This window comes from Anas acuta, chromosome 2 (assembly GCF_963932015.1).
Source record: "Anas acuta chromosome 2, bAnaAcu1.1, whole genome shotgun sequence".
Lineage (NCBI taxonomy): Eukaryota > Metazoa > Chordata > Aves > Anseriformes > Anatidae > Anas > Anas acuta.
This window is the reverse complement of record NC_088980.1, coordinates 27,641,770-27,656,884: the sequence shown is the minus strand read 5'-3', so window position 1 is coordinate 27,656,884 and position 15,115 is coordinate 27,641,770. Positions and strand designations below refer to the sequence as shown.

At 37.2% G+C, this 15,115-nt stretch overlaps 1 long non-coding RNA gene across 1 annotated transcript; it reads right to left on the bottom strand.

Annotated features, from left to right (window-relative positions):
• Window positions 1-216: 216 nt before the first annotated feature.
• LOC137851679 (uncharacterized) lies at window positions 217-10,851 on the bottom strand. Its single transcript, XR_011093350.1, has 5 exons — window positions 10,717-10,851; window positions 4,845-5,072; window positions 4,006-4,110; window positions 2,332-2,594; window positions 217-1,144 (listed from the first exon to the last, which is right to left on the bottom strand). It is a non-coding gene; the product is annotated as an uncharacterized lncRNA (long non-coding RNA).
• Between the last annotated feature and the right edge of the window lie 4,264 nt (window positions 10,852-15,115).

Sequence of the window (15,115 nt, the reverse complement as noted above, 5' to 3'; positions counted from 1 at the left end):
GGCAACGAAGTTGGTCGAGCATGATTTCCCCTTGTTGAATCTATGCTGACTACTCCTCATAACCTTATTCTCTTTCAATTGCTTGAAAATGGTATCCAGAACAAGCTGTTAAATGTATTTCACTTGATTTTTGTCACCAAATTGATTAACCATATTGTACCATCTGCTCGGTGTCTGCTTCTGTAGACCCAACAATGCCATGACACAACACTGCACAGCTGCTTCTTGTGCTGTTGGCCATTTTGGATTCAAACCAGCAAATTCCAAATAGTTCTTTCCAGTCTCAGAAATGGGCCTAGAGATAGTACTTTTGTGTACAGGGGGATAGGAGTCCTGTTATTACAAATTTTCCAAGAGAATTTGGAGGCTGACTAATCAGAGTCACTTTACTGGCACTGGGTTTGAAACAGATAACAAAAGTGATTTATAAACATTCAGAAGGTCATAGCTGAATTTCAAGGAGCATAAAACATTTTTAGTTTGAAACATAGGCCACAGCTGCTGCCAAGTTTGATTTGATACAAAACCTATCATTCCTATAACTCCTTTCAGCAGACGAGAAGCATAAATAACTTTACTTTCTTCACTATTCAAATTTACATTTAGCTTTGTGACAAAGACCTGTCCTATATTATTCAAAGGTCTGTCTTCAGTATTGATTCTTCATTTCAACTTTTTCCTTACCAAGAAATACCATTGTATAGGTAAAAGAATATTATCAGATTTATAACACTTTTGTATTAACTTATTCCCTCATTAAAACATATCATTGATCTTGAAATCTACAAGCAGTTCCATGTAAAATCACAAAAGGTTTAATCTTCTACTTTTCAAATACTGTGTTCCACAAGAAATATTACATTTTTTTTTTTCCTATGAGATTTCCTTGCAAATGGAGAATTTTATCCACAGTTCAACCTGTCAAAATTACTCTGACCCAACAGAGCCTTGTAACAGGCACATTAACATGTATTTTCTGCTTACCAATGAGAGTAATATCCATTGCCTTCATTGATCACTGTTCCTGGAGCCCTACTTGGAGAAGGATTCTCAAGGCAATTGTATGGTTTGCTTAAAGTGGTAAACGGATCAAGGAGCCAGGGTATATGGTTTGGTTTTCATCTTGACAACAAAACAATGAGAACTAAACAAAGAAACAAACAAAAAGTCTTTATGTATTCTAATTGTGCCATTTACCTTAAATAGCCTACCAAATCTGTTGCTTATCTTATATCATTACTGACATGATTATGACTCTTAATTTTTCATTGTTCGAATCTCAGAATTACCAGGACTTTTAACACTGCTGTACGACTGTCTCCAGAGTGAATAGTAATGAAAATAGTTATTAGCCTGAGAGATTACAATACTACTATAAATACAGATTTGTTTACATGAATATTTGCATCTGTGAATAATATATGTTGTGAGTCAAAATGAATGTGATGTTTTTCTTCAAAGTAAAACATGCAAACATTTTTATTCAACTTTGCCTGTAACAGTTGGTAAGTGTTGACTTGTTAACATGCAACTACTGTAAATATTGAATTTGTCCCAGCTTCTTTAATAGCTTAAATTTGCAAGAGTAAAACCATATGGGTAACCCAGTGTTCTGGTCTCATTTTCATCTATTTTTTACCTTTCCTCTTGAAGATGCTATTGTTGACAATTAACATATTCTAGAACAGTGACATTGTTAAGGTGGGTGTCTTTGCTGTTGTGGTTGTCTCTCCAAAAGGGAAAACAGGTAAAGAAGGTATTTCATAAAAATAAATATCCCATCCTTTTCCTTTCGGTACAGTCTTTTACTATATTGCAGGTACGTTATTTAAGCTCTTTCTGGAAGCGGCTCTATGGTAGTATCTGTCTGCAAAGTGCCTATACTATTATTTTTGTGTCATTACTTAATAAAAAAAAAAAAAAAGAGAGAGAGAGAGAGAGAGATCCTAGCTTCTTCTCTATAATGATAAGTTGGTTAAGTGGGCTCCAGTCTTCTTTCTTGGTAGCTGTTATTGATAACACAAGGACTCCTTCCATCTTCTTCTATCTCTTCGCATGCAAACAGGCCAGTATTTCTGAATTTGTTACCAAGATATTACTGACTACATGGGCTACATAAAAGCATTCTTCTGCTCTCTCTTATATTTAATTATGTTTTTTCTTAAAATCTCCTTTGAGAATAAGTGATTTAACCCCCAAGCTAACTTGTGCCTTGTGAATTATGCTCACGCCTCACTTTTTGATTATGGTAATGCCACTGATAGCATCAGCACAATAATTAATAGCAGGTTTTGTCAATTTTATGCTTCACAAAATCCTCTTCAAGCTTACCTACATCTTACCACATCACACAGGATTACACTTCTTCCTTTCTCCTTTTAATGTTCTTTCACTTTTCTTGTCTGTATTTGCATATCTTGAGCTTGATTTTCAATGGTGCTTACTTCTTTCATCTCCAAGCGAAAGAAAAAAAGTTTTCAGGGCTCCAAGGCTTCTGCTTTTTCATTTTCAGTGTTTAGTAATGCTTTACCAGTAAATCCTTCCCAATACAAAATAAGAAGGATACCTTGGAATGGTTTGTTTTTCAGCCGCACCTTAAAGAGGCAGTGCACATTAGGTTAAACAAAGCTATTGACAAATCCAGTTTAAAGCTGGCAGTAGAGAAATTAACAGATAAAAAAAAAAAAAGGAAATATCCACAGCAAGACCCCCATTATCTAACAAATTATTTGCTTTCAAAATGTATTAAAATCATGCAGATCTTAGCAAGACTGTCTGTAGCACAACACTTACCTGCCTCCTGGCAACACAGTTACAGAGGCAAACTGTGTCTCATTCCACTTGTGATATTATAATGAGATGTGAGCCTACATTAAAGAGTAACATGTTTGTTTTCTCAGTAAAATTCCCCAGGTATTCCAGGATGCCAGACAGCCTTTCTATCTGTCTGCTCTATTGTTAGCATGTTTTGTAAATATAACTCAAATGCAGCTGAATCTTTTCGATTGCAAAGCATCAGGTTTTGAAACTAGGCGAACATCACATGTATAAAATGGTTAATTATGTTGTGGCTTTCAAAGGCAATCTTAGTTTAAATCATTTGCTGCTCTGTGAGGGAAGGGTCACCTATGCACCATAACTACAAAGGGAAGAAGGCATTTCTGCTGTCTGTTCTGTCTCCATTTTGAGTGCAGGCTGCCTGCTGATTATTCTGCATTCGCTTCTCTAAAAAGCTTATTAATGTGGTCTAGAGGGAGACTGTCAGAAATGGCAGAGTGAATCAAGGGATTTTCCTTCAACATCCAAATGACATGCTGCAGCAAGAGAATTAAACAGATGACTAACCAGTGCCCTTTTGTCTGCAGATGAAGATGGGATTGCCAACTTGTAAACCAGAGACTGACATTTGGGTGGATTAAATCGTCCTGTTATTGTACTGCTAGTTTCTAATCACTGGTGCTTTCTTGATCTCAAGTGCCTCAGCTGAAAGCCTTCTCAGTTCTCTGAGACTTGTTTGCTGAAACCCTCAGCAGAGCTTTTGCTGTAAACATTTATCCATAGAGAAGTGCTTCTCTGACACTGACTGAGGAGAATAGTTGGCTTCTAGGTATTTAATTAAAACATTAAGTAGAAAAAGCTTTAGTGTCAACATTCAAAAGTACTTTACTATAGCTGTGGGTTGTTATAATTGAGTTTTCCTGCAAATGCTTTTTTCTCCCCCTTCCTTCTCTAAGAGCTGGAATAGCTTGAGGTTCGCTTTGCCTCATGCTGTTAGTTGTGGCTTTGAGACTGTGCCCCATGCTGTCATCCTCTGGATTCTTTCAATCTAGTTGTTAGCTTTAATTTCTAAAATTGAGATTGGATTGCAACAAGAGGCTCTAATGAAAAGTGAAAGAAAAAAAAAAAAAGGCATTTGTTAAACAGCATTAAGAATTCTTATTTGCAACAGCACATAATGCGGTCAAGCTGATATGTTGATTTTGTAAGCTGTCAGATATTTTTTACCTTGCAGTTAATATTAACAGAAAGAATTCATTGCTCAAGATACCATGACATGTATAACAGTTCTGCCCAGGTTTCTGTTTGCCACCATTCCAATGTTTTGTCATTCTGAAAAAAAAAAAAAAAAAAACATTGACTGGACGTTCCCATGAACACTGTCACTAGAATTCACATTTAGAAAATACTGTACTCACAAAAATTATTGTCCGTTAGTTCATCAAGTTACTACTAGTGAGAATACTGTGTTTTTTTTTTTAAATTAATAATAATAACAATAATAAATAAATAAATAAGTCCTGTATATGCCTGCTTGGAATTAATAGCAGAGTACAAAGTAATACCCTTTCACAGCACTCTTCTGCATTAGGTCTGTAAAGAACATGCTTTTCTTCTAGCACTCTGGGAAATCTCACTTCTACCACCTCAAATGCTCTGTGCACATTACATCTTTGACATAATGAGTCAAATATGATGCTGTTGTCCCCTGAAGAAAACAGGGAGGTAAAGATTTCACATAACATCTTAAGTCATGGAAACAACTTTTCAAATGAAAGAAATGACTGTAAACTGCCATTTTGAGATTGTCTCTGGCATTCTGGGCACAGAAGTACAGAAGCCAGGAGTTACCTAAATGAAAGAAGATTTGATAAAAAACATTCTGAGCTCTCTACTTGTATAGTATTCTTGATCTATGCTTTAATCTTCAATTCCCTGTCATTGATAAACAGAAATCAGAGTGGGGCAGTTGCGGTAGGATGCAGTAATATAGTCAGCTACCTGTTCACAACCACCATACAAACAATACAATTATATAGCATTTCTCCCCACTTTGCACACCTCACCTAGAAAGGAAATCTATGTTTGGGCTGATGTAGCGCTGCCTGCTGTGTGCAGAGTTGCTGGAGCTCTCAGTTTCTGCTGCCTTGACCTTAATTTCCTTGCCAGCCTGCCATGGCATTACAGTAGGTAGTGGGGCCTCCTTCTTGCTTCTGGTTGTTTTCCCCTTGCAGTTCCTGACATTGTGAGGCAAAGGGTGTCTGTGCTTCTTTCCAAAATATTTACAAAAAGCCCTGGAACACAAGGCATCGCTCTATTAAACAACACAGTGTTACTTTATAGACATAGTGTGAATTAGACACAACTACAGTATCCAACCTCAATTCCCTGTGACCCTGAGCACGTTGTCATTTCACTGTAGTGGTATGGATACAGGCAAATACAAGAACAGGAACAACAATGTTGCCCCCTCCTATGCCAGGAAGTTATCCCTATTCTGCTGTATACTCATATTATCTACCATTCAAAATCAACAGGAGTGAATTATTTTTTTCTTGTTATTGTATTTACTGTGGAAATAACAACACTGTTTCCCCAGCATCCCAAGATTTTTGTATGCTGATTTGAATATCTGCAAACAACATTGCAGATATTTTTTGAACCTGTTAAATAAGCTTTTCAAATATTATTAGGAGATGAAAGAGTCACATGAAAAGCTTAAATAACAAGAGCTACTATTACTGTTTCATTTTATTAAAAAAAAAAGTAAAATAAAACTAGATGCCAATACTGGAATAGCTTGAGAGAAAAATATCTGAATCCTTTGAAAATGTTTCTTTAGAAGGTGGAAATGAGAGAGTCAATAGAACAAGTTTAGTTGCAAAATATATATTAATTCTATTTAACTACATTTTTTCCTGTCTACACATACTTGCACACACAGATGACAAAGCTTATCTATGTGTGGTATTTTCAGCAAAATATGTATCATTTTGTGTATAAAGTCACTACCTAGCTTATTAAGATGGGAATTCCTGAATAAACATTTACTTCTTCCTTCCCCAACTTTCCAAGAAGCCTTGGATTTTCCATATATCATTAAAAGAAACTTTTGAACAAACCTTATGATAACAAAAAAAAAAAAAAAAAGTGTAATTTATTTGTGATTGAACTTTTGGAAATAATTAAGACTGACAATACAGCAGGCATTCTTACAATAATTTTTAAAAAATATAATAAGTAAAAAACTTGGATAATTTGAATTCTATTCTGATGAAGAGTTACTTACACACTAATGAAGAGAACTTACACACTAATGATTAGTTTGATTTAATTTAAAGATATTGTTTTGATTGTCATTATAAGGTCCTGCCTAAACTGTGGAAAACTTTTTTTTTTAATCTGTTAATAAAAATCGATGGTGTCTCTTTAAAACCTGCATTAGCAAGCTGGGGAAGTCATTAGTATACAGCTGTAACCCTAAGAGTGAAGACTTGAAAGAACTGTTTATTTTCTGCCTTGCAGCTGTGTGTAAAACCCACTGAGAGAAACTTGTTACCAATTACTGGTTTAGAGGCTTCAAGTAAAGACAGCAGGTATCAAGAGAGTAAAACAGACTAGCTCACAAATAACCATACAACATTGAAACTCCTTAAGAGCAGCTGCTAAAGGAAAGGAGAGGAAATATATCTGCTGAAAAGAAAAATAAATAAATGAGTGAATAAGGAAGGAAGTTCAAATTGAAGAAAGATGCAGAAAAGGAAAAAAAAAAAAAAAAGAGTTAACTGAGATGGAGAAGGAAGGTTTTGCATCACAAGCTTCCAGTGACAAAGATCAGATCAATAGTTGCAATTCACAAAACCAATAGAGTTCAAAGAATGTCCCAGTACTTGTAATAACCAATTGGAAAGTCACCTATACAACGTAATGTCACTGAGGAATATATTGCAAAAGGAAAACACATTTAAGAAGTGTGAGAGAAACCATTGACATGAACTGTTGTAAACAAGAAATCCATCTCTGACTTGGAAAAGAAGAGACTTTATCAGTGAAAATCATTGAAAATAATTAGTGAAAATCAGTTGGTTGCATTAAGTTGAAAAAAAAAAAAAAGTAGAAAGATTTCGATTACACCAATGAGTTGGTATATGAGAAAATAAATAAATAAATAAATAAATAATAATAAAAAAAAAGATAATCCTGAGGAGACAAAGATAAGTGACAAAATCTGGAAAGTCACGTACCAGCAGTCATGTAGATGTAGTCTAGAAGAATACTTTTATATTCACTGTGCAGTTCAGAGCATTACTGAAAAATCTGCAGACTAGGAATGAATACTAGTCTAGATTTGCTAGATGCAACTGTACATTACTCCAATAATGAGGCCACTTGAGTCTGTCCATGGGGAACAGTGTTTCTCTTCCTTCCATCTGTCAGAACTCTGATTCCTTCATGCTCTCCAGCAAATTGGATTTTTGACTGACTGGGGTGCAAATACTGGGGGCTTTATCTTTCACTTATAACCCTTTTTCTTACTGTAGCTCCTGAGACATAAACACCATTTTAAACACATTCTTCTCTCAATCTTCTCCCAAGTACCTACTGCACCTCATTGGAGGCAAGAGGAGGAGGACCCTTCTCTCCACCAAGACCATCTCTCCCATGCTGTGGAAAGCCATTCAGAGAAAGAGGAGAGAGACAGCACAGGGACAAGTGCTGCAAAGCCTGGGAGGAGGCAATTATATCACTGAGACATTCTAGTATCTAATAATTTTATCACTCTTCAGCTCTGTCAGAACTTGTGTGAGTGCCTGTCATTTTCTTCCCTGTATTTCCCATGTCATTTTAGCTTGAATAACCACAGGAGACTTTACTAGATGTTTTTTCATCAAAAGCTGATAATGAAATCTTCATAAAAGCCATGGCCTTGGTTAATTGTGTGGATAGTACCCCCAGCAACCTAAACTAAGAGTGGTAACTTCTCTAACTGTTTGAAATAGATTCACATGTGAACCTCAGACTTCTGTCTTCATATTTTGGTCTACTTCTTTCTTTCTCCCCCCTCTCTTGTTTATGGATGACTGCCAGTTTCATATAATCCTTGCATTCAGAGTAAGCAGAAGATTGATATTGTTCTCAAAACTGGTACAAAAGAGAACGTTTCAGATGTTTTCTGTTCTCTTTTACATCTTCACATTGACAGGATGAAGTCCAGCTGCTTGTGCATTATGTTTCTAAAGCAATTTTAATCAGATGAGCTCAAAATGCCGAACAAATATAAGCCCTGTAATACCCAATGGAAAATAAGTGTTACTGTGGTATTTGGAAAGTCTAATTCAGAGAGATATTAAGAAAAGAGCGTGAAGAACCATGACCAGTAAAGACATTAAGATTCTATAAGTTTGGTACTAGAATGCCTATTCATCAGTATTGAACCTTTGAGTCCCTTAAAGTGGAATCTATAAAAGACAGTTACACATTTAATTCTCCATTACACTGTATGAGAAAATGGCTTGCCTCAAAAGAATGATCTCCAAAACCTGCACATTGAGCACTAAAATTCCTGAAGAAGACAGTTAATTACAAGCCTAATGCCTCCCTCATTGATGTTCAAAAGGAGGAAGGCTTACCATGACTTGCCTACAAACCAGCTGTTGTTGGATAGTCTTTCATGAATGTCCTTGGTGTAAGCAAAGAACAGACCATGGGGTTTTCTAAACCCAGTTTTAATTTCCTAATCCCTGGGTAACTATGCTGTCCACTGGGCTGCTGTAAAGTAAAAATTCTCAGAATTATCGTCATTATCAGTGTCAAGACAAAAGAGACAACTAAGAGAGGAGTGTTAGATCCACTCACAACACAGAGTGGGATTAAATCACTATCAGGTCAGATGCTTCAAAAGAGACATACATAGACTATTATGTGAAAGGAAAATGCTACTACATGAGTCCTGGACAAGAAAAAAGGCTTCAAATCACAGCTTTTAAAATCATATGCCTATTGAAGTCAGCAGCTAGATGTTCTCAGTCAGATCTGGCTCAAGCAAAAAGAAAAAAAAAATCCTCCTTTTGGAATTAGTGGGTTTGTTTCAAGACTACGAAGCAAAAATCTGACAAACTACTAAGCATTTGTGTTCTTTCTACTACAGTACAGTTTAAAATATCTGTTCTTATAGAGTCTCTTTGCTTTTTAAAATTCGTCAGTAAAACCTGAAAGTTATTTTTATGTATAAAACCTTGATAGCAAGAATTAGGCAATTCCAGGTTAGAAAAGGAAATTTCTTATTGCATGTAATATTTAAATATGGGTCACTCATTACTGTATATCATATGCACACATATACAATCTTAACAGGAGCTAGTATTAATGTGACAGAAGGATATTATACCTGATTATGCATAGTAACAATTGCGACAGTAATTGAATTATTTCCAATTTTAAAGCAGTTTTGTTAAAATGGGTGTTGCTTACTGTAAATGTTTTTTACATGTTTTCCTTTGAAGTGAAAATTGTGACTACACTGTTTTTAAAGGCTTGCTAAATGGATATTCCAGTGTTTACTTGAGAGAGGCTTCTTAAATGTTTAATGACATTAGCTCTTTGCAAACGGCATTCATTTCCTGTATATGCAAATTTTCTTAATGTGAAACCCCCATAACAGGTAGAATGTAGAAAGTTAATGAAGCCATGTAATTACTATCACTATAGTGACTGCAGTCCCCAGAGAACAATAATGTGATAATATACATGGGTTTTGACTTTCTTTGGAAACAACAGCTTATAATTTGAAAATAGATAGTAAAATATTTTCATTATCTTCTGCAGTTTCCTAAGGCAAATGGCAGGTACAAATATATTATGCTTTTATTAACTTCAAAAAAAAAAAAAAAGAGATAATGCAATTAGGCAACATTTAATTGTTTTCCATTTTCTGTGGTTGGCATTGTTCTAGGTTTAAAACCTTCTTTCAACTATAGAGTAAAGCCAGTTCAATATGACTTCAGAGAGAAAATCTTATTTTTGTTCTAGCAATGGAAAGATGGTCACCTTAAAGTATTTAACAGATAAATTAAAAGTTAATTAGAAACTTTGAATGGCATTTAAAGATAAGATATCAAAGGACCTTTTCTGAATTTGAAAGATTTCTGTACAAATTTTTAAGACCTCTCCCAGGACATAAGAAACAGAATCATAAATAAGTATTTAATAGGTATTTTTACAATCTATAAATACATATAGATATTATTATTATTTTGATTATTACTGTGAGCACTATGAAGAGAAGAAAAAACAAGGCATAGAGAAACTGCTCCAGCTACATGCTGTTGTGGTCCAGCAGTCTGGGAGAAGTCCTGCAACATTGGGAATCAGCTTTCCAGTTACTCTGAGCAAACTGGAGCTGGCTCATGAATACGCTGTCTGTCCCCTTTCTTTCTATCCAAGAGAAGCACCTAACTGGGGAACCTTGTCAACCTGAGATCTGTGTAGAATAAACAAAAAGAAATAAGTGACATTGTTTGTCTACTGGAAATACATAACATTGGAAATTTCCTATAAAGATTGCTGTTTCTTTCCTTTGAATGGACCTTATACACTTCAGGTAGATGGCCAAGGTTTGCTATTATCCTTATGTATTTACATTTGTTTCACAACTAAATCACCTCAAAACTCTGGAGAAACCACCTGCATCCATTTTCTTTTATTCAGTATGCCTGTGGCTCAGCCTGGAAGTGTTATGATATTTGGCCTTCATAGAAGATGCACTTTTAAAGTCAGACATTCCATTGTACAGTAGAGAACTCTTCCATAGGTGATTAAATGTTTTCTTTAACAAAATCTCTCAGCATTAAAACATTACTGTAGGTTCCACCACAATATAACAATTTCCCATAATATAAATTTATGGCAAGAAACACAGAAGTTGCCCATTAAATTTACCATATGTTCCCCTCCTGGTTTACTCTCCATGTACAGGTTGTCCACTGTTTAAAGTGTTCAAATAAAGATATTTATTCTATTTTATCAACAGGTTAGCTCTGTGTTCTTCTGACCTTAACATTCAAAAGAGTAGAGCCAAGCAAGCTGTAATAGACTGACTCAAAGTAAAGCAAGCAGCAGTAAATTATGTAGGTCACTATCAGCTGGGGCTGATAATCATGCGACATGTAAGAGTCAGTGACAGCAGTTTGTGTAGTATTACCAGCTGCAGTAACAGGAAATGCAGCTTGATCTATTACAGAGCATGGTCATCTAGAGCAGCCAGAGACTTTCCACAAAGATTAAATCTGAGACCTGTTAAATCAGTTGCTACTATGTGTATCTTAACTGAATGAGAGGCTGAGCAATACAACCTGTTCTGGAGGTATTTCATAGAATCATAGAATCAATCACAGAATCAATTATAAAATAATAGATTCATTGAATAACAGAATGGTTTGGGTTGGGAGGGACCTCAAAGATCACCCAGTTCCAACTCCCTGCCATTTACAGGAATTCCACCCAATAGATCAGGTCACCCAGGGCCTCACCCAACCTGGTCTTGAACACCTCTTGAACACCTTGACACTGTTATATAGCTTACTGTGGACAGAATTTATGCATGTTATGCCTGAGGAGCCTGGAAATGTTCCTTGTTCCACACTGATGGAAATTGAACAGCTAATTTCCTGAAGCTTCTACATCAAACTCAGCTATGTTGAACATTTTATAAGAAATCCACAGGTTGAATTTCATTCTTATCAAATGTTAATACAATTGTTGTGACATACAAAAAAAGCCAGTGAAACTCTCTGTCTGTGGCTGAACACTTCATGCTGAAGAAAATAACTATATTTCCTAGATAAAGTAACCGCTGTGAATTCTTCATTCCTTAATTTATCATTCACCTCACTGTGAGGATTAATTAATGTCTGTAAAGCAATTATGAAGATAAAATGTGCTATAAGCATTTAGAAAATATACATATCTGTTCTGAACAGAATATGAATCACATCAAAGTATTTCTCAAGCCATTTCAGAAATGTTCTGGACTTAGACACATTCCAGGTCTTTGCAAAGCATGGCTAGTTTTTTCCACTTGACTCAGTCACGTAAAGGACATATTCCTAATAGCACTACTGTAGCAGGATTTCAGTGGGATTCAGACTCCCACATTTTTTAGGAAACTCAAGATTAGGTTAAATCATTGAAAAAATCAGACTGTCTCTAAGTTTGAAATACATATCATAGAATCACAGAACAGTTTTGGTTGGAAGGGACCTCAAAGATCACCCAGTTCCAACCCTCTGCCATGTTCAGGGATTCCACCCACTAGATCAGGTTGCCCAACCTGGTCTTGAACACCTCTATTGGATGGGACATCTACAACCTCTATGAGCAACCTGTTCCAGTGCATCACCACCCTCTGAGTGAAAAATTTCCTTCTAACACCTAATCTACATTTCTCTTCTCTTAGTTTAAAGCCATCCCCCCTTGTCCTATCATGTCTGTACTCATGTCTGTGCTCATGTTTGAGTTTGCCCTGACCCAGATGCAGCACCTTGCACTTGTTAAACCTCGTTAGGTTCACATGAGCCCACTTTTCAAGCTTGACTGGGTCCCTTTGGATGGTTTCTCTTCCTTCTGTTGCATCAACCGCATCACTCAGCTTGGTGTCATCTGCAGACTTTCTGAGGGTGTACTCAATCCCATTGTCTATGTTGTTGATAAAGATTTTAAACAGTACTTGCCCCAAGACATATCTAGCCAGTGACTGTGAACTTATATTGGGTTTACTTGGCAAGGTGTCCTGGTCTCTTCTAGAATAAAGTTATTTTTCCTCCTAGTAGCTGGTATGGTACCATGTTTTGGATTTAGGATGAGAATAACGGTGATAACATACTGATGTTTTAATTATTTTGGAGCAGTGCTTACACTAAGCCAAGGACTTTTCAACTTCTCACACTACTCTGCCAGTGAGGAGGCTGAGGGTGCACAAGGAACTGGGAGGGGACAGAACCAAGACAGCTGACCTGAACAAGTGAAAGGGATATTCCATACCCTATGATGTCATGCTGAGCAATTAATATGGAATGGCTGGTAGGGATGAGAGGGGACCCTTTCCCCATTCCTCTGTAGTACTTGGGGGAAGGGCATAGAAGAGAGTGGATGGGGAAAGCTGTTTTTAGTTTGCTTTTAGTTTCTCACTGTTCTCATCTGCTAGTGATAGGTAATAAATTATATTAATCTCCCTACGTTGAGTCTGTTTTGCCTGTGATAGTAATTGATGAATGATCTCCCTGTCCTTACCTCAAACACTGAGCCCTTTCCATTGTATTTTCTCCCCTTTTCATCTGAGGAGGGGGAGGGAGAGAGTGGCTTTGGTGGAGTTCAGCTGTCCATCTGGGTAAAACCACCACACAAGTAAAGGAAGCAAAGGTTCCAATGTGAAGAATTGCTATGACTTTCTAAGAAAGAACTTTAGGGGAAGCCCCAAGTTTAAAAGGAGTGCATGAATCCTATTTACCCTACTTCTTAAACCCATTGACGATAATTTACTTCACATTACTCCAACTAATATTCATAAATAAGTTCAGGTGGAAACTTGGGGGGTGCATCACAAAGGTGTGATGTCTTAAATTTTTTTAGAGAACTTTCTACATTGAAGTATTTTCCAGATGTTTTCAAAATTTAGAAAGAGTGTTGTGCTGTTTTGTTTGTTCTTTTGTTGAAGGCAGAGAAAAAAAATAGGTAAACTGTTTCTAGCAGCTAACACACCGAAAACCTGAAATTGTTTATCTTAATTTATTCAGAAAGCTGGGTTTACTTAAGAGGTTGTTTCAAATTATATTGCAGGCGTTATTTCTAAAAAGTGGGCAGTTCAATGTTTCAAACTGTTTTAATGTTGTCAGGGGAAAGCACACTTACGAAATAATACATGACTTCTAATGTGATTCTGATCAAATTATATTTATGCATCATTCCAAAATACATAAAGCCATACCTTGCATCCAGCTATGACAGATGAATCCAAAGTCCCCTGGAGATATCGGAGGCATTCCCTTCAGTATTACGTGGACTTAGATTTGGATTTTCATACACATATTTGCTGTTATAGAATCATAGAATATCCCGAGTTGGAAGGGACCCATAAGGATCATCAAGTCCAACTCCTGGCACTGCACAGATCTACCCAAAAGTTTAGACCATGTGACTAAGTGCACAGTCCAATCACTTTTTAAATTCAGACAGGCTTGGTGTAGTGACTACGTTCCTGGGGAGCCTGTTCCAATGTGCAACCACCCTCGTGGTGAAGAACCTCTTCCTGACGTCCAGCCTAAACTTCCCCTGCCTCAGCTTAACACCATTCCCGTGGGTCCTATCACTGGTGTTTACAGGGAATAGGTCACCTGCCTCTTCACTCCCCCTCGCGAGGAAGTTGTAGACTGCCATGAGGTCCCACCTCAGCCTCCTCTTCTCCAGGCTGAACAGGCCCAGTGACCTCAGCCGCTCCTTATGTGTCTTCCCCTCTAGGCCCTTCATTGGCCTCCTCTTGACACTCCCCCAAAGTTTAATATCCTTCTCGTACTGTGGTGCCCAGAACTGCACACAGTACTCAAGGTGAGGCTAGACCAGTGCAGAGTAAAGTGGGACAATCACCTCCCTTGACCGATTAGTGATGCTGTACTTGATGCATCCCAGGATATGGATGGCCCTCCTGGCTGCCAGGGCACACTGCTGCCTCATATTCAACTTGCTGTCAACCACAACTCCCAGGGTCCCAAAGCCCATCACCAGCATTGAAGACAGAGGTGAAGAAGGCATTAAATGTCTCTGCTTTGTCTATGTCATTGTCTGTGAGGAGACCTTCCCCATCAAGTAGGGGACCTATGTTTTCTTTAGTTCTCCTTTTTCTGTTAACATATCTAAAAAAAACTTTTTTATCATCTCTCACAGACATGGACAGCTTGAACTCTAGTTGGGCTTTGGCCCCACAAATTTTCTCTGTACAAACATGAACAGCATCCCGTATTCCTTCCTCATTGCCTGACCCTCCTTCTAGCAGCTGTACACTTTCTTTTTCCATCTAAGCTCCAGTAGAAGATTTCTGGTCAGCCAGGCCAGCCTTCTGCCCCGCCTGCCTACCTTCTGATATTTTGGAATTGCCTGATCTTATGCTTTTAGGGGGTAGTGCTTAAAGATTGACCAGCATTGATGGACGCCAGTGCCTTCAAAAGCAGCTTTCCAGGGGACCTTGCTGACTAGTTCCCTGAGCAGTCTGAAGTCTACTATCCCCATATCCAGGGCTGAAGTTTTAGTGGTAGTTTTCCTTCTGTCACCATAAATTCTAAACTCAACC